The 21,908-nt window shown below is 34.5% G+C and overlaps 1 pseudogene across 1 annotated transcript in view; it reads right to left on the bottom strand.

Moving 5' to 3' along the window:
- The window catches only part of LOC144374018 (transport and Golgi organization protein 1 homolog), a 68,324-nt pseudogene that overhangs the window by 1,555 nt on the left and 44,861 nt on the right, over positions 1–21,908 (bottom strand). Inside the window, exons 7-25 of the transcript XR_013433543.1 lie at positions 17,345–17,473; positions 15,050–15,071; positions 14,038–14,126; positions 13,720–13,797; positions 13,521–13,631; positions 12,381–12,452; positions 12,097–12,201; positions 11,331–11,453; positions 11,127–11,232; positions 10,063–10,118; positions 9,884–9,974; positions 9,574–9,712; positions 4,768–4,869; positions 3,842–3,902; positions 3,691–3,726; positions 3,547–3,614; positions 3,327–3,427; positions 1,986–2,062; positions 259–409 (exon numbers count right to left, since the gene is read on the bottom strand). The product of XR_013433543.1 is annotated as a transport and Golgi organization protein 1 homolog (transcript). The remainder of the gene's footprint in view (positions 1–258; positions 410–1,985; positions 2,063–3,326; positions 3,428–3,546; positions 3,615–3,690; positions 3,727–3,841; positions 3,903–4,767; positions 4,870–9,573; positions 9,713–9,883; positions 9,975–10,062; positions 10,119–11,126; positions 11,233–11,330; positions 11,454–12,096; positions 12,202–12,380; positions 12,453–13,520; positions 13,632–13,719; positions 13,798–14,037; positions 14,127–15,049; positions 15,072–17,344; positions 17,474–21,908) is intronic.

Raw genomic sequence — 21,908 nt, forward strand, 5'->3', positions numbered from 1 at the left:
CATCTGCAGAAGTAATATTTCTGGCTTTTCTGTATATAGCCCCTTATCCTTGTCTATGAGAGATAGCTATTGCCTATCTCAGTATAAGATTATGTAGTGTCCCATATGTCCCAGAAAACTGGAGGAAAAGTTAAAATGTACTCAGCTTTATCCTTTCATTGTTAAGACCTGAGATAGCAACCAACTGTTTTAGCAAGCAATAGAAGTGGAAGATGAATGTGATTTATAAGTCAATCACTACTGTTCAGATCATCATACCAAATGGTGGAGGAATTGGCCGAGGCCCAAAAGGCCCACCGAGCTGAAGTGGCGGTCCATACCAAATGGGAGGTGGTGGAGGCCGTCCCATCGGGGGTCCCATGAAGGGTACCCCTGACAAAGGAGGGGGCCCTTTCATAGCCATATGAACCTGCAATTTAAGATTTGAAAGCAGTTAAAAGTTTTAATATTCCTATGTATTAAGACAAAGTACCAATACCTATAAAAGCTAAAACCCAAAACCTGTCCAGAGAACACCATCAGTGCAACAAAACTCTACCCACCCCTCCTGTGTATTCCCACTGACAGCTTACAGAAGTTGGAAGGATGCCACAAGAGGGAGCAGTTTGTTACTGATTATATCTGCACAGGAAAGGCAAAGGCAAGAGGACTGGCAGGGGTTATTAACAGAGGTGATTTCTGACCAGTATGTCATGCTGTATTCACTACAATCTATTTCAAAGGGAGTCCCCCCATCCCCATCACTTCCCTTTCATCACAATAACTCATTACTTCCATATTAAGAATGAACAGAATAAAATGAAAAATCCATTCTCTACTCATGTAATAATAGCTACTATTCTATATCTTCAGTAAGTCTTTCATATATTATTCAACCTCTGAGATCTTTAAGTAGACTGTCTTGTTTTAAATAAGAGGGAACAAAAGCAAACGGGATATCATAATTTGTTGAAGGCCACACTGCATATTAAAGAACTCAATCCCAGGTTTGCCTCCAAGCCATGCTTTTCCCACCTCTATTTCTCTCTAACAATGGGTCTTTGCTCTCTTTTAAATCTTCTACTACAAAGGGGTTTGGGGTCTTATCTAAGCTGCCCTTAGATTTCTCCAGAGATGTATATTCCTGGAATATATATACACTGGAACTTGAGAAGTATTTTCCATCACAGTGCTATATACACAAATTAGGAAGACAAGCCTTTAATATTTACTTTCATTTACTGTACACCATTTGAGATATTGGTTTATCATTTCCTATGAGTAGTGGGTTTGAAACTAAACAATTAAAAATTTATTTTATTATAGAGCTGCAGAAGACCTACTAGATATAATAGCAACACAGTTACAAGAGAATACACTTATGTGAACAAATGAGACCATTTTTTGGGACTGGCTCAAGAGGTCATTTCAGATGATCATTGTTTCACAGAAAATCTGATACCAATCTAATTCAAATCACTCAAAATAGGGTTTGCACAAATGGAGGAATTCTTAAATAACATTCTTCCAAACAAAAATAAAAATGATGAATTATATAATTTATAATGAATTTACTTTGCCTTAGAACATTCAACACAAAACACCATATAAAGTTAGAGTGATAACTTTTCACATTCTGTAGTTCATTATAGTTGTACACACTTAAGCAACATTCCCAAGTTAAAGAGAAAAGTAAGCTCAATATTGCATGCAGTTTAAAGCAAACAAGATCAGTGTCATGCTCTGAATATCCTTCCCATAAATGCACAGAATAAAACCCAATTCAGTTCTCAACCTCTAAGTACTTACTCCAACTGGATGCTCAGTCAAAGAAGTAAGGGTGGAGACTGAGGGGGTCTCAGGTTCTTGGGGAACAGTTTGCTTTTTAAAAAACAAATGGGATAGTACAAATAGAACACAAAGAAGGATAAAGCAAAGAGCAAGTACTGTAGGAAAGCTACATGTTCCTGCATGACCACATGATTCACAGTAACTACAGAACTTACCTTGCCCTCATTCGTCACCTTAGCTGGAGAAGAACTTCTGGAGCTGCTGTTCATGTGAGCTGGACCACATCCTGAGTCTGTTAGAGATCAAAGAATGGATTCAGACTATTCTAACATGAAAAGAATAAAAATCCTCCATCCACAATTACAGATTCTTTGAAATTACTTGGTCCCTTTACCAGAGGCAACGGGTTTCCCAGATGCCTCAGAAGACCAGTATGAGGTAAAGGTCCATCCATTGACCTTGGGAAAGAAAGATCAGAGCCCTTGTATGTATTTTTCAGAAGAAATAAACCACTGGTGGACAGGTCAGGGTTCAACAATAACTAGAAAGCAACATGAAAAATGGGTTGCCCAGGGGTTGGTGTCATAGCTCAGTTGTAGAGTGTTTGCCTAGCATGTGTGAGGCACTGGGTTTGATTCTCAGCACACATTTAAAAAATAAATAAAGATATGTCCATCTACAATTAAAAATATTTTTTTAAATGGGTTGCCCAATACGTAAATCACAATTTATGAAGAGACTTAAGTAAAATAAAGAACTGCCTTGGGTTGATAGAACAGGAGATTAATAAGTACTGGTCCTAAACTTTAAGCTATAGACTTAAAGTATGTGTAGGCTGGCTTTTCTTTAGTCTGTATAACCTGACTTCCAATCTTACCAAGACTACAGTCCTATTTAGAATTTGAAATAAGATTCAGTATTTCATGTTGGAAATATGTATGCTACATAAAGTTTAAGGCTACTTTTATAATATTTGGGAAAGGAACACCATAGAGATTTAATTTAAAGATAAAGGTTTACACTTCGCAGTGTAAAATTTAAAAGAAAAAAACAATACAGGGACCTCCAGGAAAAGAAAAATGTTTTCTATTCTAGAACAGAATTTCCAGAAAACATTCACTAAGATAAAGTAAGAAATTATCTTCTATATATTGTACAGGCCCAAATTCAATGTTTTCATTAGAATATTCAAAAGGGGAAAAAAAAACCTTGAAGCAGTTTACTATAAAGCAACACGTGAATGCTCACCAAATCCGTTTCTAGGCATATCTTTTTGATTAAGAGTAGCAGAAGGAGGTCTCCCAGCTGGCTCTGCTGTCAGTGGAGGGGAACATTCTCCACCACTCATGGGGGATGGACCAAAAGAGCCATTATGGCTCAGTGGACCTAAAGACCTTACTACTTTAAGGCAGCCTTCTCCCTGACACCAACCCTCACCTCCTGCTTTAGCAAATCATTCAGATTATTTCATAACCATTACACACAGAAATAAAAAGTAATTTACATACATTCTGCACCAAGAAATAAAATAGCTCCTTTTACAAAGTGCCCCCTACCTCTCTGAGGAGGATTTTGTAAATCTGGTCTTCCCAGCATAGGTTTTACAATCCCGGGTTCATCTTGACGCACTGCGATCTTTTGGGTCATTTCCAATAGTCTTGAATATTGAGAAAGAATGGACTGAATTATGAAACAGCAATCTATTCCTTCATAGATAATATCTAGCATAACCTTAAAACACTATAAAACATATAGGAAGATACCAAAATCACATACTTCTGTCTCAAATTAGCAACTTCCCTTTTCTCTTCAGCTATAGCTCTTTCTGCAGAACGAGCTTTGAGCTATTAAAGAGAAAATATTCAAATTCAGTAGCAGTAGGCTATGCACAAAATAAAGAAAAGGGGGAAAAAATCTTACCCAATTATCATGAGCTTTCTTCTCATGCATAGCAATCTGAAAAAGACAATACATTAAAAAATATGTTTTTAGGGACTCATTATAATAGCCTATAATTGTCTGTATTAGATATCAAGAAATTCTGCAACTACAGGACAGTATTAATTACTACCTGGTTTTTAAATGAGTGCTTGGTTTTCTGTAATGCTTCTTCCATCTCTTCAATTCTCCGCCTAAGAATTACAACAATTGAATAACATTTGAAACATTTCTGACCATTTTCCCTTTATTCCATCAGCTATACTTTTAAAGACTTTATCATACATAAGAAAAACATTTCTATAGTTATATGAATCCAGTGTGATCAAAACTAATACTACAGGCCAGGTGCAATGCCACATGCCAGTAATCTCAATGATTGGGAAGCTGAGGCAGGAGGATTACAAGTTCGAGGTCAGTCTCAGCAATTAAGTGGGAACCTATGCAACTGAGACCCTGTCTCAAAGTAAAAAAAAAAAAAAAAAGGTATAAGGATGTAGCTTAGTAGTAAAGCACCAAAAATAAATAAATAAATAAATAAAATAAAATAAAGACCCAATACTAATAACTTCTTTATCATTTAATTGCTAGAGATTCTGAATGATAAATTATAATTTCCTTAACTGTTCATCAGTGTGTTCTCAAGTAATTCTGCTAGAAATATCTTCCTCCTTAAAACTTTTTTCTTTTTTTCAAATTATATCCATAAAAGATTTCCAAGGTCTATCAAATGCCACACTTTTGTGGGTCTTGATACATCACACAGCAAACTGATTTCTTAAAGAATTACTACAACATACAAAACCCCCAGAACTGTTTGCATTGACCAAGTTCCCTATGGTCTTGCCCATTGGGTATAAGTAAATTTTTGTTAACATTTTTCATTTGTAAAGTTGAAATTTATTTTTTCTCCTCTGTGAATTGAATGTATTCATATCCTCTCGTTATTTATACTTCCATGCTATTTTCTTCTATCTACATAATGTAAAAAAAGATTAAAAAAGAAAGCCACCACTAGTTTATTAGACATTGACACCCTCCTTTAGAAACTGAACTCACTTGTAATTTTTAACTTCCTGTACAGCAGAAACCACCTTTTCATCTGCAGCTGACAGCCGCTGCTCTTTTTCTAGTCTCTCATATTCTTCTTGGCTCACTTTCCTAAAATAAAGCCAGTTATCAAATCAAAAGTTTCTCTCTGTGAATATCACTTCCCACAATTCTATAAAATGCTTAGGCACATAAAATAGGAATTCAAACCTGCAATTTCGTAAATCAAACTCTGGCAAATCACTTACATTTTCTAATTTTTCCTCTTAATTCTCTATTTACCAGTAAATAAAATAAATGTGAAAACAACATGTGCCCCAAGGGCAAGTCTCCTGTGTGTAAGATAATAAAAACTCACTTTACTTCAATGTGGAAGATCAGGACTGATAAACCTAACATAATTAAACATATTAGGATAAAGCAAGGGATAATTCTTTTCTCGTTTCTGCCATGGGTAGGAAACTAAGTATATCTTTGTCATGGAGGAACTCTTTTCTCAATCCAAGACTGGTACCATAATAAAGATATAGTCAATCAAAGAAAAAATCTTCTAGAATATGTCTTTTAGCTATGCAATTAGCCACAGAACATTTTTCACACTTTAGATATATATTTCAAAAGAATTGCAATTAAGCAAAAAGACAAATCTGAGTTTTGATAATGTCTGTCAACCAGAAAAAGAAGCCAAACTGACCCACGATCAGAGTATTATCTACTGACAAGTTTTAACTCTGATCATGAAACTCAAGATGTTCATCTACTGAGACAAAGGTAGCCACATTTAATGATTTTAAAAATACTATTTTCTGCTATCCTTGTACTACTTTAGCCATAGTTCCAATTCAAAAGATAATTAACTTGAAACTTAATTTTCCACAAATCAGAAGAACTATAGTAAAAAAGGATTATTGATACCAAATAGAAAAAGGGGATTATATATTCTTATATAGCTTCTCATTTAATTCTCCAGCAAGTATTTTATGAGTGGCTATAATATACTAGTTACCTTGTAAGATGCTAAAGAATAAAAGAGCTCACTGTTTCAGGTATAAATGATGCCTAAAGGAATATAATAATTTCCCCCACTGGCTTAAGAAGGAATATGGAGAAAACTGAATCTTGAAGAACAGAGAGAATTTTGTTTCCAATTACCAAAGAGTTAGTCTGAGAGCACTAAGAACAATCAAAACATCTTTATAAGAATATAAAATTGTGTTTGAAAGGATACAAGCTAAAAAGGCAGTGAAGATATATGTATGTGGCCAAGATCCATTAGAAAAAGGAATCTCAGAATTACAAGTAAAGCTGACACTTTAAGGTACTTTTCTCCTAGGTTTACCCACATATTGAAGATAACACAAAGATATAATGAGTCTGAACTAAGCCTTCATCAAATTCCTGGGCTTAGAGGAAAAAAGAAGTGTTTGGGGCTACAAATAAAGGGACCCTTAATAAAAGCCCTAGCCTTTGAGTTTAGATTAGAAAGTACTGCACACTTAAGTGATGAACAGGCAAAAATTCCAAAAGGAACAATACTGAAACATTGAAAAGACAAGTCATTTTTGAATTATCTTAATTGCTGACTAAGTTTGAAGTGACAATCTTACTCAAGTAACCTCAACACTTTTCTATAAGAAGATAACTTCATCTTAGTCCTCAAATTTCATGTATAATTATCACAACAATGTTAGCCAATCAAAACTGACCAGGCACTCTATAAGACAAAATTCTGTGAGAAAAAATCCCACAGAAAAGGAAACCACCTAATGGGGTTAACCGCACATGTTTTAAAATCACTGTGCTTTATATAGTCAAAAAAGTAAAGTCAAGATTATGAATTTCAGGTCTGGGAATATAGTTTAGTTGGTAGAGTGCTGCCTTGCATGCACAAGGCTCTGAGTTCAAACCCCAGCACCACAAAAGAGGAAAAAAAAGATTATGAATTTTGTCAAAGGATTAGAAACTATAAAACCAAGATATAGTTGGGTGTGGTGACCTACATACAGTCGAAGATACTTGGAGGCAGAGGCAGAATGATGAGATTAAAGATAGCTTGGAAAGCAGTAAGACACTAGTCCCTTATGAGAAAGAGCAAGGAGTCTGGGGAGGTAGCTCAATAGTAGAGCACATGGCTCAAGGTCCTGGGTTTGAGCTGTAGTACTGAAATAGGACTGGGGTTGTGGCTCAGTGGTGAAGCACGTGCCCCACATGTGTGGGGCACTGGGATCAGTCCTCAACACCACATAAAATAAATAAAATATTGTGTCGGGCTGGGGATGTGGCTCAAGCAGTAAGGCGCTTATCTGGCATGTGTGCAGCCCGGGTTCAATCCTCAGCACCACATACAAACAAAGATGTTGTGTCCGCCAAAAACTAAAAAATAAATATTAAAATTGTCTTTCTCTCTCTCTTAAAAAAATCCTATAAAAAATAAAATAAAATATTATGTCCATCTACAACTAAAATAATATTTTAAACCCTGAACTTTTTAAAATCCTAAACTCAATGAATGATTTTAACATCAGATTTGGGAAGTAAAATAAATCCTACCGCTTTTAAGACAGGTCAGAAGAAAATATCCAGAAGAAGTAAATCCAGAATGTAGGAGGCAGGGGAAATCAAATTCTAATATGCATTATTATAATCAGAAGACAGAATGAGGTAAAATCAACATTTAGAAAAAGACTCGAAAATTCAAGAAATGTTTAATGGTCCCAAGCAACATAACTGCAAGAGGAAAAAGTGGGTGGGGTGGGGAAAACTACACCTAGGCACTTCCCAATACAACTGTTAAAAAAAGAGAGAAATGACTACAGGAACTAGGGGAGGGAGATAAGACCAAACAACAATGATAATGGACTCCTTAAAGAAAAAAAATTAAAACAGATGGTAATTAATTGGATATTTTCAAATTGCTAAAACTAAGGAACAGTCAAAATTCAGTAGCCAAAAGAAAGATCCTTTAAAAATGGAAACTGGTTTTAACTCTAATCATGAAGTTCATGTCAACCTAATACAGATTATAAAGGTAGCAATATTTAGTGGATAAAATACTATTCTCTGTTTATCCTTGTACTACTTTGATACACTAATCAAATCTATCATTAAAGGACAATGTTCAAATAGAATGAAAATAATTTCAAATAAGAAACCAACAGTGTAGAATGCAGAACTACAGAAACTTTATGTGTATAAATTGAATGAATGTCTTGTGGAGTTCACAGTATATGAAGTACTAACATACGATGCCACAACAGTTATCTGATTCAGGAGCTACTTAAAGCCCATAAAAACAAGTAATAAACCTATTAATCTATGTCAGGTTTTTATTAAATCCAGAATATATACCAAGGCCTTTAAATTATGAGAAGATGAATAAAATTATAATTATATAATTATAATTCCATTATAATTTATGATTACATCAAGCTTATACAGGTGATGAGGAAAATAATTAAAAAATATTTAAACTATTAAAAAGATACAAGGAAGAAAAAAAGAACAGGTCATCAAATAGAAAGCAAATTCTTCATAAACCACAGGCACATATTGACATGGACAGACTTATATTTTAGAAAGTCCACTCAAGCAGCTATAGAGAAAATTACTAAGAATTTGAAATAAATTATATAAAAATATAAATAATGGAGAATGAAGACAGATGACCTAGGTTAGAAACAGAAAAGATGACACAGGCATGAACTAACATAGTACCTGGGGATGAGAAAAAAAGAGTACAAACCACAGATGATGACTGAATGAATTTTGGAGGAGTTGAGGAAAATAGTGCTACAATTTAACTGCATTACAAAGAAAATTAATTGCCATTTAGGTCATTCATATTACTAGTAGGGACAGAGAAAACAAGTGTTCTTTTGAAAAAAAAAGTGATAAAATGAGAAATGTTTCTTTGAAACAGGCCAGGCATTTAGAACTGGCCTGAACAAAAATTTGAGATTCTAAAAAGGTCGCTTGGAGATCACAGAATTTTAGAAAAGTTAATGGAAAGGTTTCAATATTTAATGCATTAATTAGGCAACAGAAGTCAAAATACCTAAAAACAGTTAGGTCTATAAGAAGGTCTGTGTATATATATATATATATATATATATATATATATATCTTGTTAATAAATCAGGTGCAAACAAATAAAATCTGACACACAAAAAAACTATTTTTAGAGAATTCAAGTATTTTTGTGGATTAAAAACTTCAAATGAACTTCCAAAAAATAACTAGCTCCACACTGAGAAGATTAATATATAAATATATACTACAAACAAGTACTTCTGTAATCGTACCTCCTAAAATCCTTGCCACAGTTCAATTTTTAGTGTGAACATCTGAGATACTCAAGTCCAAAACTTGTACCATCAATAAGTAAATATTATTCCTTTTTGAAGTTTTTATTCTACTAAAACATGTCATTCCAAAACACTCAGTATTTTTAAAGGTCCAGAGTTAGAGATACAAGTTCAAAATATTAGAATTACATAACTGATCACAATGAAAGGAAATTAAAATAAATAGTGGGATCATAGAAAGGGTCTAGATCTTTGAGAGGTATTTCCACATCAGTGACTGTTAATACTAGTTTACCACTTCTTGCCTTCATATGAATTTGACAATTGATTACGATGTCCTCACAGCCTTAGTTTATGGTTCCAACTACCTCAGGACTCTTAAGACTGATGATGGAAAGAAAAATGCAACTTATAGGAAACAAAACACAAAGGAAAAAAGACAAATCTCTACTAGATAAAATTATCTGTTAGTTCACACAATGATAACAATAACAAACAATGGAAATCTTACTTTTTTAGTGCCATCTCATTTTGCTGGTAGAGTTCATTTAAAATCTCCACTTTCTGCCTAAGAGTTTTGCATTCCTCTTCCAGTCCAACTTTAGAAGACCGTAGTGAATTGCAGTCACTTTCTAATTTTTTTATTTGGTCTGTAAAGGATAAAACAGCTTATCTCTATATGTGTACAAGGACTTAAGAACTTGTTTGAGGGAGTAGTGCCAAGAAAAGTAAGAAGCATGAAAGCAAGAAGCCATTCTTTATCTTTCCAATAAATTTTTAAGTCTTTCCAACATGGCAATTTCTTCTCAAGAAGAACCCACCTTCTAGATTACATTTTGTGGACATCGAGGCTCTTAGCTTAAGTTGTAAAAGTTTTAGATCCTCTTCAACTACTGATATTGTAGTTTTTGTCTAAAAATTGCAGAAAATAGAGGTATTATTAAAAGTGAGGCACAGGAAGAATTCACAGGTACTATGGGACTCTTACAAAGAACTATACCTGAGAGACATCCATCATCGGCTTAATTTGATCTTTGATCTTCTCGTTCCGATCACCTAAAAAACAAAAGACTTTAGCTTTTTCTTTCCTTACTTTTAACTCTATATTCTCCTAACTTCGCTAAACTAAAGAATGATTGTGTTCAAACACTGGAAGAAAAAAATCAATTAAATAATTATACTGATTAGACTAATGACTTTTAAGAGAATTGCAAGCTTAGATTTAAAAAAAAAAAGAGAGAGGTGAATTTCAGACTGGGGTTGTGGCTCAGTGGTAGAGTGCTCACCTAGCATGTGTGAGGCACTGAGTTTGATCCTCAGCATAAAAATAAATAAAAGTACTGTGTCTGTCTTAAAAAAAAAAAAGGTGAATTTCTAGTTTGCACAACTAAAATGTTATCTATGCTATTCTTGTAAGATAAAAGCTTTTCTTCTCTCTCAGATCTATCTTCACCTGGGCAATAAGTGTCTTGTTTAGAAAGATTCAATCCATTATTTTCTCCCTGAATCTACTACCAGGTGTGGTTTGAAATACTTGCTATGTAAGCAATATCCAACTTGGGAGAAAACATCTGGAAATATTTTCCTCATCAGTAAACACTGTTACACTCCCTCTCTAGCTTTCTGATAGTCTCTAGCCTCTGTTCTCACAGCCTTAGTTTATGGTTCCAAGTGCCTCCGGACTGACTGTGGACCTTAAAACCACAGAGCCATAGAGATGATGAGTATCAAAATCAAGTATCATCTGCATAAGTTAAGAAATAAATTTCTCTTACTGTACAATGTTCAATACTTAGAGGTATAGGATATGACTATTGTAGCTGCAGTGTACTTACTAGTTTTCAATAGGATAGAAAAAGTCAGTGTTCTTCACATGCCTATTGCTACATTATACCCCAACAACCCACCTCTGCCAATGCAACAGACATATCTATAGATCCAGTGATATGTGTCTACAACCCTGAAGCTTAAGAAGAAATTAAGCCAGCTGAAAAGTGGCATCTGTATACTTAATTAAAGACAGGAAACCAAAAAAGGATTCAACCTCCCTGAGACTGATCTTACCTGCTAACTCTCCATTGGTTAATTCATCTGACTCATCTCGACTTTGATCCTCAGATTCAGATTCACATTGAAACCGATTCAACTGTGTGACGTGATTAGTCAAAGCCTAGAAAAGAAGCAAAAGGTTGGAAGACTCTCGATTTTAATTCAGAAGATTTCAGGAGAATTCATGAGATGAAACATGTATTTGGAGTATAAACTTACATTAATAGTATCATCTTTTTGACTAAGAGCTACTTGTAAATCTTTCTGGGTCTTCTCAAATGATATCATTTGTTCACTGAGCTCAGCGTGTGATGTACTCCAGTCTTTTACTTCCTGCTGCAACTGAAAAGTCAAAACACATGAATTCCTATGGGTTAGGGAGGGGTTTCTGCACTGGATATATCAGGACTACAAGACTTAGACAAAGAAATAGAGAGCCATACTCCTCGGTGGCCTGCCTCAATCGAGGGGGTTGAGACCTTGGTTAAGGAAGAGGGCAGAGTGGCCCCAACTCTCACAGCTGCAGTAAGAACATCAGAGCTATCAGGAAGTTGACCCTGTTTATTGCATTCCCCAGAAAATTGCTGCCAATTCAAATAATTTATCTCCAGCAGGAATGGCTGGGCACATATGACTGTCTCCTAAATTTAGATTCCTTATCATGTAATCTTCCCTTGGCCGGTGAATCAGTAACTATTCAAAAGAGGATCATAAAATACTTAATTTTCTGGTTTAAAAAGTTTCTTTGAGGCTATGCAAGTTAATAACTGATTGACATTTGATAAGGAAAGCAATAATCCAAAAATCCAAAACAGATGGAGACCATATATATGCACTCAATTTGGGGAGCATTGTTTAAACTTTGCATATCTAGAAAAGGTACTACATGAAAATTCCTTACCTCAGAAACAGATCCAAGAAAGATACAAGATAATGATATTCACTTCTCTAGTTTACATTATGTATGACATCAAATTTTCTTTACCTGCTCTTTCTCCTTCTTAAGCATGGTATTTTCTTTCTGAAGCTGACAGCATTTCAACTTCACCTTCTCTTCACGAAGCTTAGCTTCAGTAAGGAGAATTTGAAGCTAATGAAAAACACTACAGTTAGTGAATTAATTCCAAAGAAGAAACAAAGTTATACTTTCCCAAACAAGACATCATATAGTTCTCATTTTTTGCACATTTTAGCACACCTCAAATTTTTGGTCCGCAACAAAACTAAGATGTAGTACTAATATCCGTTAGCAATAGTTGGCAGCTTTACCTCTGAAAGTTCAGAAGTATTTACTGAAATGACATCTTTAAGCTTCTGTATAGATTTCTTATTTTCCATTATCTGCCAGGTGAAAACAGAACACAAAATATGCATTAGGATTTCAGTAGAAATACTGATATATATATCTGTGTGTGTGTGTGTGTGTGTGTGTGTGTGTACGTACACATACATATATATACTAAAAAAGATAAACACAACAAATTTTTTGTCAAGCCATCCCATTACATTTCAGGTAAATGCAGGGGATCCAGCTTTGGACTAAGCAAAAAATCAAGAACTGAAAGAGATGAGGGAAAATGAAGTCATAAATATTTCATGGCATCCACAACCTTACTGTTTATGAGATAACCAGAAAAAAAGTTCAAAGTATAGAAAATCATAATGCAATAAGTAAATAAAATGTTTTAAAGCATAGAAAATTAACTAATTAATTACTGTTTCAAGTAAACCAGTTCAAATTAGTAATTTTTTTTCTAGTGATAGAGAAAAAAATTTCCCAAGATCATTTTTAAAATTTTCTTATCTGAAGTAAAAAATGATAAAATTTAAGGAAGAATAGACTAATCTCACATACAGAATTATTCCAAAAAAATTATAAAGATACTTGCTCCTTAAGGAAGTGGACATAAATCTGCAATCTTTGTTTGCAATGCCTGGGATTGAATCCTGGGCCTCATGCATGCTAGGCAAGTGCTCTACCATGAGCTGCATCCTGAGCTTGTAACTCTTCATACTTTAACTGTGGGCTGTGCATGGTAACTTCCAAAGAATACAATATGAAAAGGATTGGAAAGAATTTTTACAGTGGAGAAATCTGATAAATACTACCTCAGCTAGGTGATCAAGCTTACTTGGGGGTAGGATATTTCAGAACACACTCTCTACCATCTTTTGCAACTTTTATGTAATTACAGAAACTTATAGAAATTGAAAATGAAATATGTAAGTAAAATTTTTTTAAGTTGTTGTATCAGTACTTAAAAGTTCCACAAAATGGGCAGAAGTGGGTTCAACTTCCTTGACTCCTAATCTTACTTTAGTTAACAGCTGGACTAAGTTCAACTTAACCAATTTTACAAAATATTTCAAAAGCCAAATTGCAGTAATACTTAGCAGCAAAACTCTTACCAAGTCCTGATTCTTAGCTTTCTGTTCTCTCTCAGATTCTAACATAACATGAAGACTTTTAGCTCCCTCATCCAGAAGTTCTTTAGCTTTTTCAAGAAGCTTCATTTTATCCTGGAAAAAAAAAGGTGTCAAGATTACTCACTCATTACATTTACTTTTGAGTTTAGAATGTAATTCCCCCCGAAGAAGGGATTTTTACCTTATAATTAGTTGCTTCATCAGAAAGAATCATATTTTGTTTCATGGTCTCTTGGACCTGTTTCTTTGATTCCTTCATCTATGTAAATAAAGCATTCAGAATTAAGATACACAAATTATAGCGCTACCATACAAGTTACTTCCAGACAAGTGACCCTTTCCAGAAGAAAGCAGTACTTAATACATATGACTGTTTAGAATTTGGATGATTTGTAGGAAATAATGAAACAAAAGTTTTAAAATATGATTTTTAAATTAAAACAGGTAGGAATGATTCAAGCTAGAACCAAGGGAGAAAGAAAGAAAAAAATAATTATACCTTCTGTTCATAATTTGACAATTTCTGCATTAGTTCTTCATTTTCTTTCATGAAATTGTTCACCTTTTTGGAAATTTGCTGTTCATTGACTAAAAGGGGGAAATACACAAGATTATTACAATCACTAAATGAAATTCAATTACTCAATCTACTAAAAGCAAAGACATGTTATATGGTACTATGAGGAAATACTTCTTAGCATAACTATTATGCTTTTAAAAAGCAATCTATGCTTATTAGCAATAAGAGTATAAAAATTATTAGAATTTAAGAAAAATATAAGAACAATGATATTTTGCTGGGTGCAGTGGTGCACACCTGTAATCCCAGTGGCTCAGGAGGCTGAGCTAGAAGGATTCCAAGTTCAAAGCCAGCCTCAGCAAGAGCGAGACACTAAGCAACTAAGTGAGACTTAGTCTCTAAATATAGGGGGTTGGCGATGTGGCTAAGTAGAGTGCCCCAGAGTTCAATCCCAGGAACCCCTCCCATCCAAAATGATATTTCAATTTAAACTTATTTCACAGATGGGAAATACAGTAAAGTGTTGTAGCTTGATATTCCCCCCTTCTCAAAACACTTTCTTTTCCGAAAATGGAACCATTTAATTCTTTGCAAAGAAAAACAGAAATGAAAACATACTGATTCACATTACTATTCTTCAAATTATCTACTCAATTACTTAATTCATGATTAAATCATTAGCATAGAAATACTCTTCAAATGTAATACATTTGCATTACATCAATATTCAAAGTTAATCTGCCCCAAATTAAAACTTATCATCATCTCCCTATCCACAATTTGTTCCTCCTCTTTATCTCCTATCTCAGAGTTGGAACCATCATCATCTACTCTATTATCCATGCTAGCAACCTAGGAATAGTAAAATTTTCAGGAGGTAAAAAAGATAATAGACATTAAAAGTCACTGTATCTACTTCTAACATACATAAAACACACATCAAACACCAATACAAAGGGTTATTACAAGTTTAAGAAACCTAAAAATTTACCTTGATATACTCTATCTTTTACCTAGAAGAGAGAAAAAAGATTAAATTCGATGTCAAACATCTGCTCAATAGAAACAGCATTCCTAAAACAACAGTCAGAATCATAACCAAGTGAGAATTTAATAACATTCTGGTTCAGGATAATAATTTATAGGATTAAAAATAAGTAAAGGTTAACAAGCCTTTTAAATTTAATTGGTAGTGATATTTCATAAATAGCCTCTGACATAAAAACACTAAGATATGTACCTTATTTCACAGCAAAGATGTGTGTATGTGTGTGTGTGTGTGTGGGGGGGTATACTCAAAATCATTTACTTGACAATTCTAAATAACCAGGATAAAGTCTAGAAACAATGACTATTCAAAAGAAATCTGAGGAAACAATATTAAATGCATAATCTTTGTACTAAGATATGCCACTTTCACTCACCAGAAAACATGTTAGAACTCCAATTTAAATTTGGCTATTGGCTGAATTTAGAAACTAAGAGGCTACATCATCTTATTTCTGCAAACCACTAAATATATAGCAAGAAATCTGAAAGGAAAGACTGCTTGAAGAAAATGCACAAGCAATAAGAGAAATGACAATTAACATATTCTGGAAAGGACAAAAACAATCGTTTCCAAAAAACAGCAATAAACTACCTGATAATAAAACCTAAGCAGAATTTTTTTTTAAAACATCACTAAATTTCTTTGTAACTTAGCATATTACTTGTCCTTTCAAATGTTATAAATGGTGATGGGATATTCAGATGTGTCCACGGATCATCCAGGGGATCTTCGTAACAGGAAATTGAATTCAGAAAACTCCAACACAGAAAAAAATGAACATTTCTTTAATGTCATAGCCTTGCTAACCTTTTACTCAAAATGACAACAGAGGAAAATGAGAAGTAGCATAAAAGCAGTCATCTAAGGTAGGGAGACTAAAGTTTTAAAGTCAAATGCTGAAACTGAGGAGCAACAAGCTAGGAACCACATCCCACATAACCTAGTGAAAAGAGAAACAGGTACCAGGGTTCTTGAAATGAAAGAAACAAGAGAGAGAAATATAAAATGTTTTCATGTTTTTCCCTTCTCTTTATCCTTCTATTTCCTTTTTACTTTTAACTGAGAAAAAGTTCAATGAGATTAGAAAATTCCTCACAGGAATCCAGGCAAACGATTCTTCTATTTAAGAAGGGAATACTTTTTAAGAGATTTTACACTCAATTGTACAAGGAGAGGAAACTTATCTTAACAATGATATGTCTGAAATAATTAAGAAATCAGAAAAAGAACACTCAGATTTGAAAAGATTTGTATCCAATGTTTTTGGCCTCTTTAACTGTTAGGCTTTTCATATGCAAAGTCCATTTACCTAAAATAATTTTCTTCCAATTATGTTAAATAACTATGAAACAGAATGACCTACAGTACAAACATAAGTATGTATAAGCGCATATATATATGTGTATATATATACACATATATATACACACACACACACACACACACACATACATATATGTACACACATACACATAGATAGACTAATTCTGCTCAGGAAAAAAAAAAAACCTTAATGAACAAAACATTTAATGGATTTTTGGACAACACATAATCTATACTTCCAAATAAAAAGGGATTTTCTGTACATATGATCAAATCATAAAATCTGGGAAAAATTTATATAAAAGACTGGAAAAATTATATCATCTCCTTTTTCTCATTTTACTGTATTTCTTTGCAGCATTTCCCCCTGTTTGTATGTTTATATTAACATACAGTTCATCAACATTTAAATCTTAGTTTCTGCTTTTTTTTCCCACTTCACATTTAATTGTGAGCATTTTCTGTACCTCAAAGCTTTGAAATAAATAAATCTGCCTACTATTCCACTAATCGAGCATACAATAACCCCTAAATGAATTATGTTGTGCTAAGTCTTCAATCTAATACACTGTTCCACTGAAAAACATTACCAAAATCTTCAAAGCATAGTTATTTCTTTAAGATAGATTACTAGACATATATGCTACATAAAAGGATATTTATCTAACCTATCCCATCTTTTATCCCACTTTTAAGACTTCTGATACATATGAAACTACTGGTCAGGATGGCTGTAAGAATTACCAGTTCTACCAACTGCACCCACACTAAATTATTTTATAATGTTAGTTTGACTTAAACCACTATTTTGTGTTTTAGCAATTGAAAAAGAAAAAAAGGGGGGGAGGCAGTGACTATATAAAATAATCATTGTGCTTATGTGCTAAGGTATAAGTAAGTTAATTTACTCACAAGAGCAGTTCTCCAATAGAAAATGACAAAGGATACAATCCCAAAGAAAACAGTGAATACTACAGGCTTCCATGGTAGTCCATAAAAATCAGGCCCAGGTTGAGTATCATCAGGCAATGTAGTAAACAGCTTAAACAGACAAATTAGAAGAAATGGGAAACCTTAAATTTATAACAAAACAGTCACAAAGAATCATGGCAATTCTAAACCAACTTCCTCATCAGAAATCCACCTCCTCAATATTTTCCAATAGCTTCTTCAAGAGAGAAGATACTGGCAGTCTCATATTTTTTGTTCGCTTCCAGTGTTTTCAAGTATAATGAATCTAAATACTTTTTAAAAATATTTATTTATGTATCTTTAGTTTTAGGGTGGACACATTGTTTTGTTTTTATATGGTGCTGAGGATCGAACCCAGTGCCTCATGTATGCTAGGCAAGCGCTCTACTGAACCACGACCCCAGCCCGAATCTAAATACTTTAAATTGAGCATACATTTCCAGTTTGTAACAGGCCCTATATCATCACATTGTTTAACACCTGGCTAGAATCCCTCTGGATCATTCTTTTCTCTTAGATAACCTGGTTTTTATAATTTAAAATATTCATTTAAGACAAAACAAGTATATGAAAGAACTAATTAATTTTATGCCAACAAATAAAAACAATAACGATATATGTATAAGATTTTAAATCTTACTTCCATTCCACTCTTATATACAGATACGTGACATGTAATTTCAGACAACTCTTGAAAACTGGCTTAGATAAACTTCTCTGAATTTAACATCCTTCTATAAAATTCAGAGCCTAATTTTAAATGGTTGCTCAAAGGCAGTGCAGTAAACACCTGCCTACTCTTCCCTGTTTTCACCGCCCTCTACACGTAATAGGAGATAACTGTCACTTGGGCCCAATTCCCCTGCAGTCTCCTTAGGAAAAAGACCCATAGTAACATTAGCTGTTTGGATTGTTGGCTGCATTTCAGAACATACCATGAGGTTGTCACCTCTATTCCGTCAAAAAAAAAGTGCAAGTGGGGAAAGCTCAAGTACACTCTCACCGGCCTCGCTTAACCATACAGTCACGTCCTGCCTGCCTTGGGCCTGACACACTCCATTTCTCCGTCGCCACGACAGTCAGTGCACCCACTCCGCCAGAACTCAGCCACCCGACAGGGGTCCCAGGAGCTCTGGGTCCCCCAGGGAAACAGTGACAGAAGGCTCAGTGGCAGGTACTGAGTCCATGGTGTAGGGACGGCTGAGTGGAAGCGACGCTTCCCTGCAGAAAAGCACAGGACCCTCTCTTTCACCGTTTCCTACTTCAGTAGGACCCAGCGCAGGGGGCGGGTAGTGAGAGTGAACTTTGCCTTCCTCCACCACAGGCGCTTTCCGCCCAAGGCACATAAAACCCATCATCAGAGGAAGCCCCTGGGTGGACTGCAGTGAGCAGACAGAGGATGCTGAGGGGCGTGGCGAGGAGCAGGAAGAACCAACTGCGGAGCCCGGCGGGGGACAGCGCCAGTAGAGCCAAGCGGAAGAGTCCAAATGAAAGGACTCCAGAAGAAAAGAGGCTCACCTGTCCCCGGAACTGGGAGAGGACCGGCGATTTAGAAGGCCCTGGAGGAAGCCAGGGAAACTAGCAGAAGGGGATTATAGGCAGAGACTAGGAAAAAGGAGAAAGTCAGGCCTCCCAGCCCCTCCCAGAGCAAAACCCTTTTGTCAATGTGTTGAGACACCAGGTACCTACCTGCCCCCAAAGTGCAGACAGAAGAGGAGAAGCTTCTCCTGCTCCCTTCTAAAAGACTACTGCTCGGACTGGGCTTTCCTTCCCTGCTCATTCTAGTCCTGTTTCTTTCTCCAATTGTGGATGACACTCTTTTTAAAAAGCCTTACCCTAAGGAATCATGTCATTATCACCCACGCCGGTGGCTTCATTTCTGGATGCCACATTTTAGAGTTGCATGACTTGTGGAAAAGAACAGAATCATGAATAGCCCGAAAAGCACGTGCTAAAAATTGAAGAAATTGGGGACATTTAACTTGGGGAGGAAATGAACATCTGGGGATCTTTAAAAATCTGTCGTCAAGTTGAATATAGTCAATTCAAAAGAACAAGAATAAGCAGGAAAGCACTGAAAAAGAAGAGCAATGAAGGGTACAGGGAGGGCAGACTATATAATTAATTCATGTACCCCTCGTCCAAGCCCAGGAATACATAGAGATTGTGGGACAGAATAGAGAATCCAGAAACAGAACCAACTGGACATTTGGGGTACAATAAAAGTTAGTTTGGGGAAAATAGACTTTCTAATAAGTAGCGTTACCACATGGAAAATTATAAAATTGGATTTTTCTCTACTTATTCAAAAGATAAACTACAAATGGATAAGAAACATGAATGTAAAAATAGAAAATAAACAAGTACTAGAAAATATTAAGTGAAATTTTCTATGTATTATGAGTGGGCAAAACCTGCCTCATTGAAAAACTCTTTCTTGGCTGTATCTAAACCTGCTACACACACACATACACACACACACACACACACACACACACGCAGTTTGACAATGACAAACTGAGAAAAAATATTTGCAACATATTATTGTCCAAAGAATCATGTTCCTGAAATATAAAGAACATTATAAATAAAATGGCCATCAAACCTATACAAAAATGGGCTGAAGAAATAAACAGATCTCAGGAAAAGAAATGCAAATAGCTATAACATATAGAAACATGCTCTGCTTAGCTCATAATGAACAAAATACAAATTAAACCACACCAAGACACCATTTCTCACTTGCATTGGCAAGATCCAAACGTTTGACAACATACTCAGTAGGTGAGAGAATGTGGGGGAATACAAATTCTCAGACACTGCTAATAAGTATACAAAATGATACAACCCTTATGAATGAGATTTGGCAACATCTCCCAAAACTGCTTATATATTTACCTATTAACTCAACAATCCCACTGTTTTTTTTAACTTTTTCAGGGCTGGGGAAGGGTATCTAGGGCAAGTGCTCTACTGCTGAGCTATAGTCCACCAGCCCTAACTTCTAAAGATACTGGGAATACAACAACAAATGTTTAAAACTTGTATTTACAAAACTATGTTATTCAAGCATTAATTATAACAATACAAGATGGTCACAAAAGGCTGAAACAACCGTCATCAATGAAAGTTGTTGAATAAACCAAAGAAGAAAGAAAATAATTTTAAATACTGCTAAGAGCTGGTTTACGGAATACATTTTTTAAAAATGAAGTAGAGAAAAATATTTATAGAATACTATTTGTATCTTAGAAAGTGAAAAAAGATGAATATATTATTTCTTATAGCTTTGAGGTAAAACTGACATGCAATAAATTACATGTATTTAAAGTGTGCAATTTGATGAATTTTAACATGAAATTATGAAATCACCATTATAATCAATATACACATCCTTTACTTCCAAAAATATTCTCATTCTCTAGGTAATTTTGCCCTTTGTCACCCTTCTTTCTTGCCCCCCACTTTCCCATTCCTCCAGCAAAATGTCTTATCTTAATAGATTGCTTTGTATTCCTCAAGTTTTATGTGTATGGGATAATATATTGTATTTTCTATGGCTTCTCTTATTCAGCATAATTTGAGATTCATCTACATCAGTTTATCTATCATCTATTTTTATTGCTGAGTAGCATTTCATTACATGTACGTACCACAATTTGTCTATCATCTATTGATAGACATTTGTATTTTTTTCCAGTTTGGGGCTTTTACAAATAAAATAGCCAAGAACACTGATATAAAATTCCTCCTATTGCTATATAACTTATCTCTTCTTTGGAAAAGAATGGTTGGATATGACTGGTGTATGTTTACCTTTTTAAGAAGGTGATTCTACCACTTTATATCCCCACCAGCTGTGTACCCATCCAGTTCCTCCATCTCTTCTCCAACCACTCAGCACAATTGTCTTTAATATTAGATATTTAATAAGTGTGTAGTGGTAACTCTTATGCTTCAAAATTGCATTTCCCTGATAATTGTGTCAAGCATTTTTTAATGTATTTACTATCTGTTTATCTTCTTTGATGAAGTGTTATTTTACAGGACTATATTTTTTCTAATGCATTCTAAGAGTTCTTCATATATCCTTGATGCAAGTCTTGATAAATGCTTTACAGTAATTTCCTCCCAGCTTGTGTTTTGTCTATTTCATTGACTTCAAAGTGTATTTTGAATTAGAGGTTTTAGTTTGATGAATCCCACATTGTCAAATCCATTTTAATGCTTTTGTTGTCAAATTTAAGAAATCTTTGCCAAACCTAAGTTCAACAAAAATTTTTCTCTTATTTTTTTTTCCTAGAGGTTTTGTAGTTTTGAGTTTAATATTTAAGTCTGTGAGTTAATTCAGGTGTCTAATGCAAGGCATGGATCAATATTTTGCATATAAATATGCAGTAATTTCAGTACCATTTGCTGAAAAAACTTTCCATTCTCTACTTGTCTTTCCATCTTTGTCAATGACTGTTGCCATATATATTGTGTATCTATCTCTGAATTCTTG

This window comes from Ictidomys tridecemlineatus, unplaced genomic scaffold, assembly GCF_052094955.1.
Source record: "Ictidomys tridecemlineatus isolate mIctTri1 unplaced genomic scaffold, mIctTri1.hap1 Scaffold_55, whole genome shotgun sequence".
Taxonomy (NCBI): Eukaryota; Metazoa; Chordata; class Mammalia; order Rodentia; family Sciuridae; genus Ictidomys; species Ictidomys tridecemlineatus.